This window comes from Sabethes cyaneus, chromosome 3, assembly GCF_943734655.1.
Source record: "Sabethes cyaneus chromosome 3, idSabCyanKW18_F2, whole genome shotgun sequence".
Lineage (NCBI taxonomy): Eukaryota > Metazoa > Arthropoda > Insecta > Diptera > Culicidae > Sabethes > Sabethes cyaneus.
In genome coordinates this window covers 73,614,067-73,631,040 of record NC_071355.1, presented here as the reverse complement: position 1 = coordinate 73,631,040, position 16,974 = coordinate 73,614,067, and the positions used below count along the sequence as shown (strand labels likewise).

At 39.0% G+C, this 16,974-nt stretch overlaps 1 protein-coding gene across 3 annotated transcripts in view; it reads right to left on the bottom strand.

The window, feature by feature from the left end:
• LOC128744436 (bumetanide-sensitive sodium-(potassium)-chloride cotransporter) overlaps positions 1-16,974 on the bottom strand; it is a 112,013-nt gene that overhangs the window by 69,108 nt on the left and 25,931 nt on the right. The gene's annotated exons all lie outside the window — the stretch shown is intronic.

The following is a 16,974-nucleotide window of genomic DNA, read 5'->3' as shown; positions in this document are numbered from 1 at the left end:
CTGCATGGCACAGTAGGGGCAAGATGCCCAAAGCACTCCGTTCGCGACTGGCATGTTTTCATCCCTCCAGCCATTCAGTCATCGGCACGGAGCTAGACCTTGACTTAGGGGCTCCTGATTTGCCGACTCCCGGCAGGATCAGGTCCCGTGGCTCAATTTTTGCCCAAACGTACAATTCGGCACCAACCGCCAAAGGGCGTAACTGCAGATTGTGTAAAACAGACCGATTAAGAGTCTCTCTCTCTCTGTGCTAAGCCAGCTGAGAAAATAACTCTCTCCCGGTGTGCCCACACCCCGCAGCCGCGCCCTCCGAAAAACCTGCGCCGAACTGCATGATTAGGTAGCCGGAAACCACACGGCGAGTGTTCCACCTTCTCTGTCTGCATACGACAACCAACCTTGGCTACCGTACCCCAGCCGGCACCTCGTGGAGGTAGAGATAGGAGTTAGAAAACTGAGGTGATATATTTGCACATGTTCACTCATTTGCCAGCCTATCGTTATGAATGAGATATTAGCTGGAGCGACTGACCGTAGACCACATCGAGGATTGCCGAAGGATTGGATTTCTCTAACGATGTAGCAACTTAATGATCTCGACGTAGCCGCAACGAGCTCCCAGGCAGTAGGTCTTACAGTCAATGTAGCAAAGACCAAGTCTATGGTAATAACACTGACAATCAGGATCATTAAATGTACTGGTTGGTGACAAAAATTTGAAGACATTTGCCATTTTTTCTTGGGGCCCCAAGTAACCAAAAGTTACGATAAAAGGAGATTTTTGGCTTAATCAGCCAACGAAATGATCATGAATAGAACTCTATTCAACTTCATTTTTAAGTAATTAACCGTACTTTCAAGTTCGTATTTGATGTTTAAACTTCGAAGGGAATACAAAGTAACTTCTAACAGAACTAGAAAGTTCGCAAAAAGTTCACTTAAGTCGCTATATAGAACACTGTTCAGCCCAAAATAAAACTCCAATAATTTTCAAAATAAAAAAGATTGGGGGAATATTTTCCCACTTCTTCCTGTTTTGCAGATTCATGACATTTTCTCATTAACTAAGGTGTTTAATTTCGGTTAATAATCGACTGTTTTTTATAAATATTGATTTATTGTAACTTACCACACACCATCAACATAAACCTCGGGGATTTGAACTCGAGTACTTCTTTTCGGTAACTTAGACGCATACCATTGCTCCGTTTCTGGAATATGCGATTTGCATCGTTTTTACTCGATGTGCTAATTTCTCATTTATCACAGCCCCGAAACGAACTTACACTTAGGAACAACTCATCGGCAAAATTCATATCACTAGCGGCGTCAGAGATGGCGCAATGCATCAGGATAGGCACACAACGAGGAACGCTCGGGTTCAAATCCAGTAGCGGTCGGTGTTAGTGAGGCTTTTTTTAAATGGTCTATCTTAATCGCATGAACTGACTTTACAAAAGGTTAGGAGGAGGCGGAGGTAGAAAATGGAAAAGTATAAAAATAGAACTACAAGTGCTGTTTTATAATCTTTTGCCAAAGTTTCTTCAAAAGCTGCTTAGCGCTCTATGCAGGGAACTCAAGGCAACTTTGAAGTTCGGTTAATTACAAGTAAAGCTGCTTAGCAAGCTATACCTCCATAGACATAAAGCTTGTTAACCTTCCTTAGACACCATTATCCGAACTCCAAGTTACCTTCAAGTTGTATGTTGAGCTTTCAAGCTGCATGTTGGACTTTCAAGTTGCTACAGATATTAACGGTACTTTAATGAGAATGAAGTTCGGTTTACAAATGTAGTATCTGGTTGTTCAGCAAGAAAGTTCTGCGGAACTAAATTTGAATCAAATATGAACTTTCAAGTTTGTTCCTTAAGTGAAATTCGAACTTTTGGTTGCTTGGGGCCTGTCTTGCGACATGTTACTGGTACACAAGCACCGAAAAGAAATGTTGGTACAACTAGGCTTCATTTTCGGGTTTTTGCTCAGTAGATGCTCATTTGACTACAGCGCATCAGCGAAACGGAATTCGAAAAAATAGTGTAAAGGGCAATTGTAGAGTTGATTATTATCTACAATATTGTTGACGAAAGTGTAGTTTTATCTTTTGTATTTACGACACTATGCGGCTGCTACCCCGTTGGTAGCCAAATGAATGCTCTTTTTGCAACGGAGTAGCAGCCACATAGCGCCATAAATACAAAAAACTATACTAAATAAAACTATACTTTTTTCAACAATACTGTAGATCAGCGTTTCCCAAATGGGGGTTCGCCAAAACTTTAGTTCGCTGCAGAATAGTATAGGGAAACCGCCACGGGGTTCGCAAACCGAAAAAGGTTGGGAACTGCTGCTGTAGATGATAATTAACTCTATAATTGTCCCTCACAGTACTCTGTCGAGTTCTGTTTCGTTGAGGCGCTGTAGTCAAATGAACATCTACTGAGCAAAAAAACGAAAATTAAGACCTAGCACCCAGTCGACAGTTCGACTTGCTTCCTTCGCCGAGTCGAATTCTCTTCACTGTACTATGGGCAGCACCGAATTTTCTGGCCAAATCACGGTCTGACAGATTGGGATTCCTCTTGATGGTCTTTAAAATCTTTCCACGCAGTTTCCGGTCGATAGTTCCACTTCGATGATTAGCTAGAAGCTTCCGAATCGTCGTCAATGTTTCCTTATACCGTTAGATAACGAGCCATACGGTATTTCTGGGCAATTTCAGCTGTTTAGCTAGTCTAGATGCAGACCACAACGGATTTTCCAAATAACTGTGCTCAATGTTTTCGCTTCTTTCGGCTTCCATGTTGGTTGTTTACAAAAATGTCAAAATGTCAAAAATACATAGGTGAAGCTAACAAAATTTCCGATACGTGGGAGCCAAGAACTTCCAAATCCGTCCACCAAGAGCACCACAATATGAGCAAAAGTTTGTTCCAATTCTAAATGAAGCAAGTTTTACAACCTCCTCTCTTTCTGGAGAAAGATGAGAGCGTCAAACGGAAACCTGGTTGCATCTGCCCAACGGTTCTGCTCGACCATAAGAACAGAAGCCGAAGAGGAAGACAGAGACCAACAAGGTGATCACATTGTTCCGCACCTTGAGCCAGTAGGTACAGCAATCGGCAAAACGATGAAAAGTACCTAGCCAAACAAAAGGTGCAGAATTCAAGACGACACCTAAATGATCGAAATGTCCTGATCCCGTTAGATTAGAGTGTTACATCTAACACTTCCTCTCTATCAGCTCGAATGAAAGTTGAACAATTTGCAATGTTGAGTATGTATGCTTGAGTATGCCAAGGTTAGTACTATTCACATATTCCATCCAATCAGAGCCTCTCGATTTGATATTCGAGCTGCCCCAAATGATGTGGTGGGCATTGGCATCACTGCCAACAATGAGTGGAAGCTCATTTGATTGCCCGTATCTAACACGATTTTTGAAATCCTTACTCGAAAACGGCTCATCATATGGTAAGTAAGCAGTGCAGTAAACATCTGGATAGAAGTGAACAATAAAAATTATTCGCATAACCATTTCAGTGATTCGCAAAAACAAACGCGATGCAATAAGAACGTGGTAAAGTTTGCATTCAGTTTTGAAAAATAGGAAATACATGTTATTGAAGGATAAAGAGCAAAAGTCACATAATACTTCCCTGAGGAACACCACATTTATTAGTAACCACAGATGAAACGGTAGATTACACTATGACTTTCAAGGTACTATCACAAAAAATATGAATCAAATCACGATAATAGTAGTTACGAAGCTCTCAATCGCTTCAAAGCAAAACAAAGATTTGAGCTTAAATGTCTTTCAAAGACTTGAACCTTCTTTATCGACAGACTTTGAAACCCGCTGTGAGTATAGGACAATAACGAAGCCAGTGCAAGGGCTGACTCTCTCTGGAAAGTATTGCCTAGCCGAGCTTCGAACATATGACAACTGGCATGTTAGACCAGCATCGTATCTCGAAGCTAACTGGGTAGTCGCAGATGCTTCATTGAAAAATATAATTTTGAGAAAAATTACTGTACTGTCCTTTATAAAGGAAAAATTTTCTTTAACATTTTCTAGAAAATGAAAAAAAAACCGGAAAACAAAAGTATACAATGATAAATAGAAAGTTTTGACACTCACAATATTGCGTTTTGTTTAAAAAAAGTATTGGTAATCTCATACAGAGTTAGCAACCGGATTTCACATATATTTGAATTTGGGCGAACCAACCACTGGTTGAAAGCCCCATTAAAAACCCGAATTAATCCACCTAGCGGCGTGACCTGGCCTTTCTACTAGATCATTTTTTGTTTAGTAATTACTGAATATATATTTATAATTCAGTTAGCCATATTTTAAACTTCAATTTACTGCGAGCAACTATTGTATTTTCCTTATTAGACTCCAGAATGAATATATGTAGTAAATCAATAATTCAAAAACCAAAGTGCCACAAACATTTCCGATTGCAGGTAACAGTGAGAGAAGAAAATTACGATTCAAATGTATTAGAGCAATTCCTGCCTAAAAGCGCTGTAAAAAGAGCCATTTTTGTTTCGACTATTTTTAATTGAAAAGAAATTTAACTGAGGTGTTGGATGCCACGTAAGGATTCATTTTCTATGAAACTTAGTTTTTGTTCATCAAGCGTAACTGTTCAAAAGGGCGTATTTAGAAATGAGGTTATTATGTTTTTAAAAATTCATATCTCAAAACCTACTTATTTGTTCAAAATGACATCAAAGAAAAAACTGTCGAAAATTAAGTGTATTTTCAATAAGGCCATTGCAAATAATTTCAAATGTTTTTGTCACCCCCCCTTGGAAATTGGCTTGAAAAATCGAGGGGCAAAAAAATAATTTGTAGGATATGAGTTTTAATTTTAGTATCCAACATATCAGCAAAATTTCATTTCAATCAAAAATAGTCGAATCAAACCGTTTTGTTAGTTGAGCTGGAAGTGCTCTTCATCACTTTTCCTGTATATCAATGCAAATTACAAAACTGCAAATTGTACATACATACATCATACATACACACTTACATATACGCACATACATACATATACACACATAGATACATATACACACATAGATACATATACACACATAGATACATATACACATACATACACAAATGCATACATACATACATACATACATACATACATACATACATACGTACATACATAAATACATACATACATACATACATACATACATACATACATACGTACATACACACATACATACATACATACATACATGCATCCACACACACATACATACATACACACATACATCACACACATTGAATACAATCAACATTTGATTGAAATGTTTTGATTTTACACGTTTTAACGGTTTAATATACGGTGCTTAAGTGTTAAAGTTTGGATAACTTTTGAATGGACTGTCCGATTTTCAATAACTCGGTCTCGTTTGATAGATCTCAACAGTAATTTTCAAATGATAATAAATCGTGTGATACTTTACATTGAATTAATGCTTATATGTTACAAAAATATGTTTTAAATACATTTTTTTCACATTTCTTTATGTAACTTTCAAACTATAAGCCCAATCGTCATGAAATTCGGAAGTTAAGGGTTTGCAAGGCTTCTCTTTCATATGCAATCAATTTGGTTCAAATCGGTTGAAGTACCTATGAGATAATGAAGCCCCATATTTTTCATATTTTTATACATAACTTTTGAACTAAAAGTCCGATCAATATGAATTTCAATAGCGACCAATGGGACACCTAGACCTTTCATTTGACACTAAGATCATAAAAATCGGTACAGCCATCTCCGAGAAAAGTGAGTGAGATTGAAAAGCGTCACATACACACACACACATACACACACACATACATACACACACACAGAAAATGCTCAGTTTTCGAAACTGAGTCGAATGGTATATGACATTCGGCCCGCAGGACCTTCTTTCCATTTCCGGTTTTCCGAGTGATTTCTATACCTTTATACTATATATTTATATAGTAGAAAGGCAAAAAAGTTAATAAATAACTAAATATGTGTGAAAAGAGTCGAACTAACCGTAGGCTGGAAGCGAAACGTTTACTTTTCGTTGAAACCAAAAATTTAATGGGAACTTTGGTTTTGGCACATATTATCAAACAAAAATGCTTGCCAGTGGTACCACTTTAAAATCATAAAGTGCAACTTTGCATCCCACATATCCAAGCCCAACTGACTACTGCACTATACGGATCAACCGTTTCCATGATGCCTGAACTAACATGTTTCTCACTGATCCGCTTCAGCTGATAGTCATCTCCTGGGAATATTATGGATACATATGTGGGCTTGACGACTACAACAAACTCGATCAACCTGAGTCTCGCGTTTCGTTTGGCATCGCTCCCGTTCGTGATACACACAAGTCAGCCGGTAGCATCTCGGCCACGCCTCGGGGTAAAAGCAGGATTAGACTCGTTAGGTAACACTATCAGTGCCACCATGCGTCATGTCTCTATTCGGATAATCGCAATAACTAGCTGAATGTAAACAAATGATGGCAATTTAAAACGTGCGATGTGCTCTAGGGCACATACAGGCCCAGAGCAAAGAAGCAATGCTAGAGAGGAAAAAAACCTCTTTGCTTTTAACTTTTCACCCCTGGAAGTTGCTACATTACCTAGGAAGCTATCTAGTTTGAAGGAAAAAGCAATCATTGAGACGAGTGGCAGGGAAACCGGGTTTGCTGGCGTATGTACGAACCATGAATCCTAGTCTAGCAAATTGAAATAACGAACGAAGCTCAGTTGATTTTCATGTTGAAGCAAACCGACAGGTAATCAGCAACGTCTTCAACTGCCATGTGATTTTGTGTGTTGAGCTTGACTTGAATAGACTCAGTCGGTTGGGAACTTAGTTAATGTTGGTATTTTACTTAACAACCAAACGCGCTCAATACATTGAGATGCTTCTGTAAAACCAGCAGCTAATAATTAACGCTGCAAAATATGCGACCTGATGAATGAATAGATGAGTATAATGGTACTGTTGCCCCCATCGGAATTATCCGCTAATCGTGACACCATTTAGCGAAATTATTTGCGTCAATTACATACATCTTCCGGTTAGGCATCTTTTTCTAATCGACAGCAGCAGTCGGTGGATGTTTAATTACAACTTGTGACAGAACATTTCCCAACAGGTGGAAATAAACGGTGATTTCTTGGTAAACGATAGTAAATCACAATTCTCTTGTCTTATTGCAATAATTTATCCTAGACTCTGATTGGCCTTGCAGATCGTTTAAACTGATTAAAGCATTTCAATTTGTTTTATTTATTTTTTTGTTTATTTATTTCGTTAATTCATCTGACCATAATGGTCTACATGAAAACTAATTGCTATAAGATATTGCTACTTTGTATTTTCTGCACAAACATGTTGGATAGCTGTCCAAATTCGAACAATTCTTCTACTCTCGAAAGCATCCTGACGCAGACAGTTACAGTTTCGTTAATTTCAAAAGCAGTACGATGAAATGGTGCTTGCAGAAAATCGGTTGATCTCAAATTACGTTGTGAAGCACGGAAATCCATGAGCGATAACAGTTGTGGGGAATCGATAGATACAAACATCGCCTGCTGGGTTTTATATCGATACTCCAGAGATTCGAAGTCCAGTAGGCAGCAATGATCCATGTACGGTGGGAGATACCAGGGCCGGTGCTAGCCAATTTGTCGCTCCATGCAAATTCTTAAAATGGCGCCCCCAGAATAAACGAAAAACGCGTTGCTGTGTGCAGACATTTTACTACCTACACACTCGAAAACGCACAGTCTCGTAGCGTCTTTCTGCATAACCACTCACGAGGCAAACAACTCGTGAGCAGCCAGCTGCCCGTGAGGGCTAGCGGCACACTGGGATACAGATTTTGCATTACTTTTTCTTTTCTTCTTCATCTTACGCCCTCGATTCTACACACGGGTGGGAGTGCGAGTCCTCGGGAATGCTCGGTATCAGTTGCTCAGGCTGCAATGACGTGCGAGAGCGACGACCGTGGCTGATAGCTAAATACACATTTGCAAAAGTCGTTGCAGTACATGAATAAACAAGAGCGGGACTCCGAAAGGAATGCTTATGCTGACGTGTTCATTAGGACGAGCACGCGTGTGGGAGAAATTTAGCTCACACAAGTGCGGGCTTCGCAACACTGGTCACAGTCAACCGCCATTTCCTTTGAATAATTATCGGTTTCTTGAAACCCATTATTAGAATGATAAACCTTCAAAAACGAAAAAGTTCGGTTCATTTTTCTTGTTACTTCAGAAACTTCGTCCTCAGACCTTGCTACTTCATCGAAGATGAATCTGTAGATTGCGGATTCTGAAGAGATTCGAAAATCTCTCCCGAAAAATTTCTAAATAATTTAATAACATCAATGCCACATTCCCACCACGTTTATCTGAGTGTTTTGATTATTTTGTTTTGTTGCGAATAGATTTTCATCAGGAGGAGGTGGAGCGCAAACGGAAAGCGAAGAATGGCGTAGCCGTATGAACCATGCACTGCAGGCACTACTTGGAATAATTTTCAAAGTACACTTGTCGAAAATTGGAAGAGTACGATGGGTCGGTCTCGGTCACGTCGCAAGAATACCGGATGACCGTGCAGTGAATCTATTCTCTTCTAGACCTCCATCGGCTTTAAGGGCCCCATACACGTCCGCATATGTTGGGTTGGAAACGAATAAAATGTTGGCAGGTCATTCAGGTCGAGCGACAAGCCCAACATCTTCTTTTGCTAGCTTACGGTCATACACAGGCGAGAGTGTTGACCGAACATGAATTCACCAATATTTTCGGCCAAAATTTTCGGCCAACACGTTCGTACGTGTATGAGGGCCTTTAGGAATAGAGAGATACAATTTACTAGATGACTCGACCAGGTTGAAGCCGATTTGCTTGTGTCGAGATGCTCAACGAATTGGCGGTAAATAACTCAGGACCCAATACAGCGGAGAGTAACTCTAGAGTCTAGATACACCACTTGCGATCCCGGCTTTATGCTGCTAAAGGAGAAGGAAGAAAATTTTATATTACCCAATCGAAGTGGCGCTCCAAGCAGCTGCTTGTTTTGCTTAAGGGAAGCGCCGGCCCTGGAAGATCCACAGGATTACGCCACGGTAGATGTCGCGGAGCTATTCGAATAAATCTTCTCTGACTCTTTCGATGCGCAAGTTCCACGCCAGTTGCTGTGGACACCATATTAGGCTACAGTTCTCAAGCAGCGGTTTAACAAGGGCGCAATATAACAATTTAAGGCAGTCTGGATCCTTGAAATCCCGTCCTATTTTTGAAACAAATCCGAGTTGACACGTTGCTTTAGAAATAATTGACTCGTGATGTGCGTTAAATGTGAGCTTAGTATCAAGTAAAATGCCAAAGTCGTCTCTGCGCAAATCAAGCCCATCAATCCGATAGCTAAAAATAATCGCAATCATCAGCATACACAAGTCTGCAACCAATCCCCAACCCCCGAAGAAAGTGACGTCGTTGAAAAACAGCGAAAAAAGCAGCGGCCCCATATTGCTACTTTGCGTAAGTCCAGTGATGTTCGTTTTATTAAGCAAATCAATTTAGCAAGTACTTATTAGCTAAATAAAAATATTATTATTTCTCGGTAATTAGTATCTAAGTAAGTGCCGAAGTCTTTCATTTGTCGTAAAATTTATCAACCTTCATTGAGTAGGGTATTGTCGTTATCGTCGGGCCACTGTTATGGTCGGGCCATCACGATTTTACAGGTTTAGTAATTTATGATATCTATGATACAACCATTGTAAAACTTCTTACTGTGATAGCTAACTTTTCACAATATTGTAAGATTCAATCGTGTATTCAAAACACCCGTACTGAATTCAGTGACTAAATCTTACAAAAAAAGTTTTCCAGGCGCCATGAACTTTTCTTCAAGAAATGATTCATGAAATGCAATTATCGAGATAAATTTTGAAAATGTATGAAGTGTGTTGTGCTGCAAATGAAGACTATAGAAACATCCCCTCCAGTAAGTTGTTTGGGAAGGCTAAGGTGAAATACTAGAAAAGTGCTATTTGTAAAGGTCGGGCCACTTGAGTAGTCATGGTTGGGCCACCATAATTTTAAGCGCAGAAGCGCAATAATCGCTGGAGAATGTCAGTCACGTAATATGTGATGAAATAAAGCAAAATTAATACGATAAAAACCTAGATTTTTGTTGTTTTTTTTTCATTGTGGTTGTACACTTCGGAAAAGGCGATTGTAGCAATATTGATTTTACAAGATTGCCAAAATTTTCCAAAAATGCAATTTAAAATAGGGTATTTGTACCAATATGAGCCGTTGTTCATGTAATTCATTCTTTTCATGTATCTATATAGAATTTCAATACGTATGCCTTAGATTTTCTGCGCTGGCCCAACCTGTGCAACATGGCCCGACTATGACAAAATTTTTTGTCTTCACGTAAATGCCCATAACTTTTTTATTTTTCAAGCAATCAGTTCAAAACTTTCCGGAAATATACCTTAATCTTAGACCTTTGCAACGATGTACTTAGATTTCCAAAATTCCTTTTGAAACGAAAGTTATGGGCGAATTCCAAAAAGTGGCCCAACCACGACGATACTCCCCTACAATTTGTTTCTGCAAACAAGCGTAACTTTAAAAATAAATGTTTAATAAACATTATGTTGACTTCTCAAACGAAATTAGTAGCGTGCGAGAATTTCAGAGAAAAAAATGTTTTTCTTCATGTTTTTAACATATTCAAATGGATTTCTTCTTATAACAGGGTACGAACATTCAAGTCGATTTTTGATTAATAATATTAACACCTGTTGCAATAAAATACCAAACGGATAAATATAGCAAATAAATAATAAGAATAGCTTCCGAGCTTCAGCAGTCAACAATAAGGGATTTCGATTTCGAAACAGAAGATCAAATTCCCACGGAATACACAATAGCCAATATTCGCTAATTGGTACACGAGCCACCAATTAACGAACACAGTATACGCTGGTTAGATTTCTGTCAAACTTAACGAGGGGAGAGAGTATGATTTGTAAGAAAGTTGCAGTAAAAAGGTTGATTATCCTAAAGGTATACATTAATTTTTGTTTTAAATTTATTAATCGTGTGAAAAAAAATTAATGCTGCTATTCACACATCGCATGGGCCCAGGCTGCAGAGAGGCGCACTGAGGTATGTAGTCCACCTTCTCTAAAAATATTAATATAGAACAAAATAATTCCTCAAGTTGTAATCCGGAAGTCGAAGTTGTCGTTTCAATAGCTGGTATTTTATCAATAAGTAGATTAATTGCGTAAAATTCCAAGTCCAATTTAAGTTCACTTTGAAGTAAGATTTCCAGTCCAAATTCAAGTCTAGTTCAAGCTTGATTTCATGTCGATCCACAATTCTGATTTCATGTCCGATTCTAAGTCAAAATACTAATACAATTTAAGGTATAACCAAGCAAAGTAAATTGATCCAAAATAACTTTGCATTCTTGTTCAATTCATACCAATTTCAAGTCCTATTTCAAGACTTATATTTCGATGTTCCGTTGAATTTAAAAAAACGAGTTAATGATAGCGATCATGGATTTCCTAAGCTTCATTTTACTTTAATCAGATTACACAAAAACTGCAGACAGAAAGAGAGATGCGATGATTTCGAACGATCAATAGCTTCAAACATCACAGAGTAGCAAACTTTGACTTCGTTTTTCTCGAAATCAGAATCTCGTCACTTGTTTCGTTCTGCCGGTGGGCCAATATAAAGTGCAATTTTAGGTCCAATTTACGTCTAATTTCATGTTTTATTTTAGGTACAATTTCAAGTCTTATTCCAAGTCAGATTTTAGGTTAATCGTGAGCTCCATTTTAATTCCTGTTTCATGTCTCATTTTCAAGTCTAATTTAATTCCATTTTTATTGCTCCGATTTCATGTCCTATTTTTAGTCCAATTTTATCTCCGATTTCGTGTCCAGTTTCAAGTTCAATTTAAGCGTGATTTCATATTAAATTTCACGTTCCTTTTACAGTTTACTTTCACTCGTAGATTGTGGATAGCGGATGCATCTAGAAATGAATACGCTGGATGACCAATTCCTGCTAAGCAGTAGAAGCGCGTTCACACAAGCGTACTGATCCTAACGAACACGCCTTCGTAGGCGTTCCTTTCGGACACTCGCTCGTAGGTATTCATGCATTGCGACGAGTTTTTGCGAGTGTGGGTTTGGCTAACAGCAACGGTCGTCGCTCTCGTTGTTCGTTGCTACCCGAACTGCTGATGCCGATTACTCGCGGGCGCACGCGGTCTCGCCGGGGGAAGAATCGGGGGCGAAGATGACGAAGAACAGAAAACAATTTGCAAAACCTGTATCCCAGTGCGCTTCTATGCCTCACGGGGAGCTGATTGCCCAGGAGTTATTTGACTCGGGAATAAGATATACGCGAGTGTGTAGGTAGCAGAATGTCTGCACATAGCAACGGTGACTGTTGGTTTTACGCTTGCGTGTGCGGCGTAAATCGTTGAATGCTATGCTTTCTATACTCACTCGCGTGTGAGTATACAATGTTGACTTCTTGCTCGATTGGAAACATTGGCTATGAGACGACCCAGCTAGCATTTTCATATGTACATAAAAGATAAAAATCAGCATTACGTACAGATATATATGCTTATAAACCGTATTTGATGCGCAAAATTGGCATATCCGTACTATTTTGGAGGCGATATACGTGATTAGGAATAATTAGAAGCGTTACGACTATAGAATTTATATACGACAATATCCGATTAAGTGCGACTCGCTCCGTAATGCCTTACGATTCTGTGCTGAAAATCGTATGTATGTCAGTTATTATCATTATATACGACAGAAAATCAACTCTGCCCCACTTTATCAAGCTTTAGTTACGATTTCGGATTTGCTAGGAGATATTTACGATAATTTTCGTACATTGATATACGGCGTGGCGAAATACGGGGAACGATTTTTAATAAATCCAGTCAATTTATCTGCTTTACTGACGGCGTGAATGGTGTCGGCAGAACATTTCAGGCGGTGGAAGATCAATACACCAGATTAAAATGCGAAGCAGAGAAGATTGGGTTGAAGATAAATACGTCTACAACGAAGTATGTGCTGGCGGGCGGGACCGAGCACGACGTTGCCCGCTTAGACAGAACAGTGGTAATAGACGGGAATGAGTTTGAAGTATTCGACGAGTTCTACCTTGTACAGTACCAGCCGTGAGATTAAAAGGCCTATTATCAGTGGAAGTCGTGCCTACTACGGACTTCATAAAAACTCGAGGCCGAACAATCTGAGCCTCCGCATAAAGTGCATATTATTCAAAACGCTAATTAGACCGATTGTCCTCTATAGGCATGAAACGTAGACACTGTTAGAAGAGGACCGGCGAGTATTCGGAGTTCTTGAACCATCTTTGACGGCATGTAAGAGAACGGTGTATGGAGGCCGCAGATACAGACGTTCGAGTGTGCCTTCACTACGTGTGAAACAACCGCCATTTTGCTACGAATAGTAAACAATCAATTGTTGATGGCACCTCAATAATTATTTTCCAGCTAAATCTACTGAGGGTAATGCCGATAAAAAAGGACCGCGATAATTATCGACAATAATCAGCAAACACGACAATGAGAGACGAGTTTCTATAGGTGGGTTAATTATAGTCGCTTATGGTCTATATTGAAGAATAACTATTTTACCGATATTAAACCAGGTAATATTGAGATTATTAATGAATTTTGGCAATAAGATCAATAGATGGCGGCAGTAAACTAGCATTTTCAAAGTATATTATTTACACAAGTTTTTCGATAAAAAGTGTCCTAGCATGGACGTCGGAGGCGTGGAGGCGAAGAATAAACCACGAACTCACGTGTCTCTACGGCGAACCCAGCATTCAGAAAGTGGTTTAAGCGTTGGGCAGGACCTGTTGCTAGAATGGTGGAGAACTATCCAGGCAGACCAGGCGGAGTGAAATCTGGCGAGCACTGTGTGCACACGGAACTAGAGATCAGCTGCCGTGGACCGAATTAGATGGAGGAATTACGTTACCTTGTCATAAAACGTAACGCAAGTACCCAACCAGCACCAACTCGTATATCAATGTACGAAAATTATCGTAAATATCTCTTAACAAATTCGGATTCGTAAATAAAGCCTAATAAAGCGCACACAAGTTGATATTCTATCGTTTATAATGATAGTAACTGACAAACATACGATTTTCAGCACAAAGTCGTATAGCTGCATGCAGCTGGTCGCGCTTAATCGGATCTTATCGTACTAAAAACCTATATAAGTGTATCGCTCAAAATTATTCCTCAGTGCGTATATCGCCTCCAAAATGGTACGGATAGGCGACTTTTGCGCGTCGAATACGATTTTGTTGAATACATATCTGTACGTAACTCTTATTTGCAATCTTATATATAAAAATGGAAGTGAAAAAGTTCGACCGCGCATCACTTGAGAACGGAGCGTCCGATTTGAGCCGTCTTTTCTTTATTGTGTTCCTTTCCACCACCGCTATGTTTTTACGGCGAGAAAAATTGAAAAATTTACTGGGAAGATAGGAAAACTCGAAAAATTAGTTTTCCATATAAAACCCGCAACGCATTGTATGCGCCATGTCATTGGCTGCTATGATCATCGTACGATTTTTTGCAGCACCGTTGTCGTATTCAAACAAACACGTGGTTACCTTCATTGAAATCGCCACATCGAACAATGCTATTAAACATTTTGGGGGTTTACAATTTCAGACAATAACCATTTCAATAGGTCCAACTTATTAATCAACCTAAACTCAAGCCTAAAGCGTCAACAATAAAATTTGTTAATTTCATTTATCAAACTCATTCATTTATCAAATTTATGAAACAAACACGAATCATTTTCATTCCTTTTTACATCGGATGCGTTGCCAGAAGATCCAGTGCAGGTTAACAAAAGGTTTAAGCACTAAATTCACTAAATTGCCACTTCCCAATCATCAAAAGAAGAATACATTTTGCATATGTTAACGGATTATGAGCATATTCGGCTTAACTGAATATCAAGCTCAAGAATAAATCAACAGTAAGAGCATATGATTTAGAAATTAAAAAAAAAGTGAACGAAGCAACTATTATACATCGTATTTAAGGGATCAGTCCCGGCGTAGTGGTTAGCATTCACGCCTTTCACGCCGAGGACTCGGGTTCAAATCCCAACCCCGCAGAAGTCAGGAATGACCCAAGCTGGTTAAAGTGACTATGATCAAAACAAAAAAAATCGTATTTAACTTTCAGTCGATTTCATTTCGTATTAGACTCTTTAGAAGAGTAAAAAGGTTTATAAAATGACGCTTTTATGTTAAATTGTTTTAGTGCGTGAATTACCAAAGGAAACATTACAGCGATCAATTGATTTTGTGGAATAATAAAATTTAGTTTGTTTTGAGAATAACAGTTATCGAGATTCAGCAATGCAATTCCTTTGGGTAATTCTTATCAATAGATTTATGAATCAAAAAAAATCTAATGACTATTGATATTGAATACATATCAGAATATAAAATTGACCCTTAAATTATCGAGAAATTCCAACGTTACAGCAGACGATATTAGTCGTCGTACCAAATTTTACAACAAGTATATTAACATCCAGTATTACTATTTTTAACCAGCAGAGTTTTTAAAACAAGACTCAATGCAACTACCACCAACACGACTGATGATATTGCGGGGATTGGCAAAACAACTTTTACACCGATATGCATTTCTTACTAATGACTTAATACAGTCGTTAAATTTAGACATTCTCTGAAATCCCGGCGTTTCGAAACGCAGAACTCCTTACACAACGGCAAAACTTGACTTATACCTAGAATATATCCCTTTTTCTAAAACGCAGCAGGAGTTCATCTGAAGTTTACATATCGTATATTTAGTCCAATTTGTGGCAGTACGAAGTTTGCCGGGTCTTCTAGTCTAATTATACATATGAAAATGCTGACTGGGTAACCAAGTAAGCAAGTAATTTATAGTACAAAACTATCTAACGGGAAAGGAGAGCCACAGGAGAATAAAACCGAAAGCTAGACGAATCTGACTGTGGATTAATGCCCTGAAAACGAAATACCTAAGGGCAAGAGGCTCCAAGAAGAACAACACCATCATTCTTCCAAAGATCATCAAAGACGGCGAAAAGCTTACAATGCTCGCCGGATTCGTGAATTAGGGATCATTGGTGGTCGCCAACAGTACCAGTAAGGAAAACCAAAGACACATTCTGGCTGGAAATCGTTCCTACTTTTCACTTTGAAGGACACTGACACCGCTGCTCAACTTCATCAACTTCAGATGCTTAAGACTCCAATCAGATCGGTTGTCTTCTATGGTCTAGAGATGACCCTACCACATGCAGAGGACCTGAAAGCTATTCGTTGGCGAAGACGCATGGACCATGAACTGCATGCGATGTTTGGACAGACCCCTGTAAAACATCCGGCAAAAGTCACTAGACTGCGGAGGATCGAATTCAACACGCAAAGATGATTTTCAAATCGAAAAGCTTTTTTCCTGTGATACTTCCTTCATCAGAAACGGGCAGCTCAACGTGCACGGTTGAGGTGAATTTAAATGATTTGATTCATAGACGCTCCTTTGGTGCACCTCAAGGGAGTCACGTTGGAACGTTGTTATTTGTTAGAATATCGAGCAATTTTTTTAATCCGGTACAATTCAACTTCACACGGCTTAGTAAAGTAGTGAAATAGTACGTATATCATTTGAGTTGATTATCCTCTTTAGCCGTGAACATTAATGTAAAGCATTCACGGACCCCTCGGTAAAACGTGGAAGAAGTTTCCAAGCATAACAATTTTGAATGATTAGTTGACGGACAGTAGCTAATTAATTA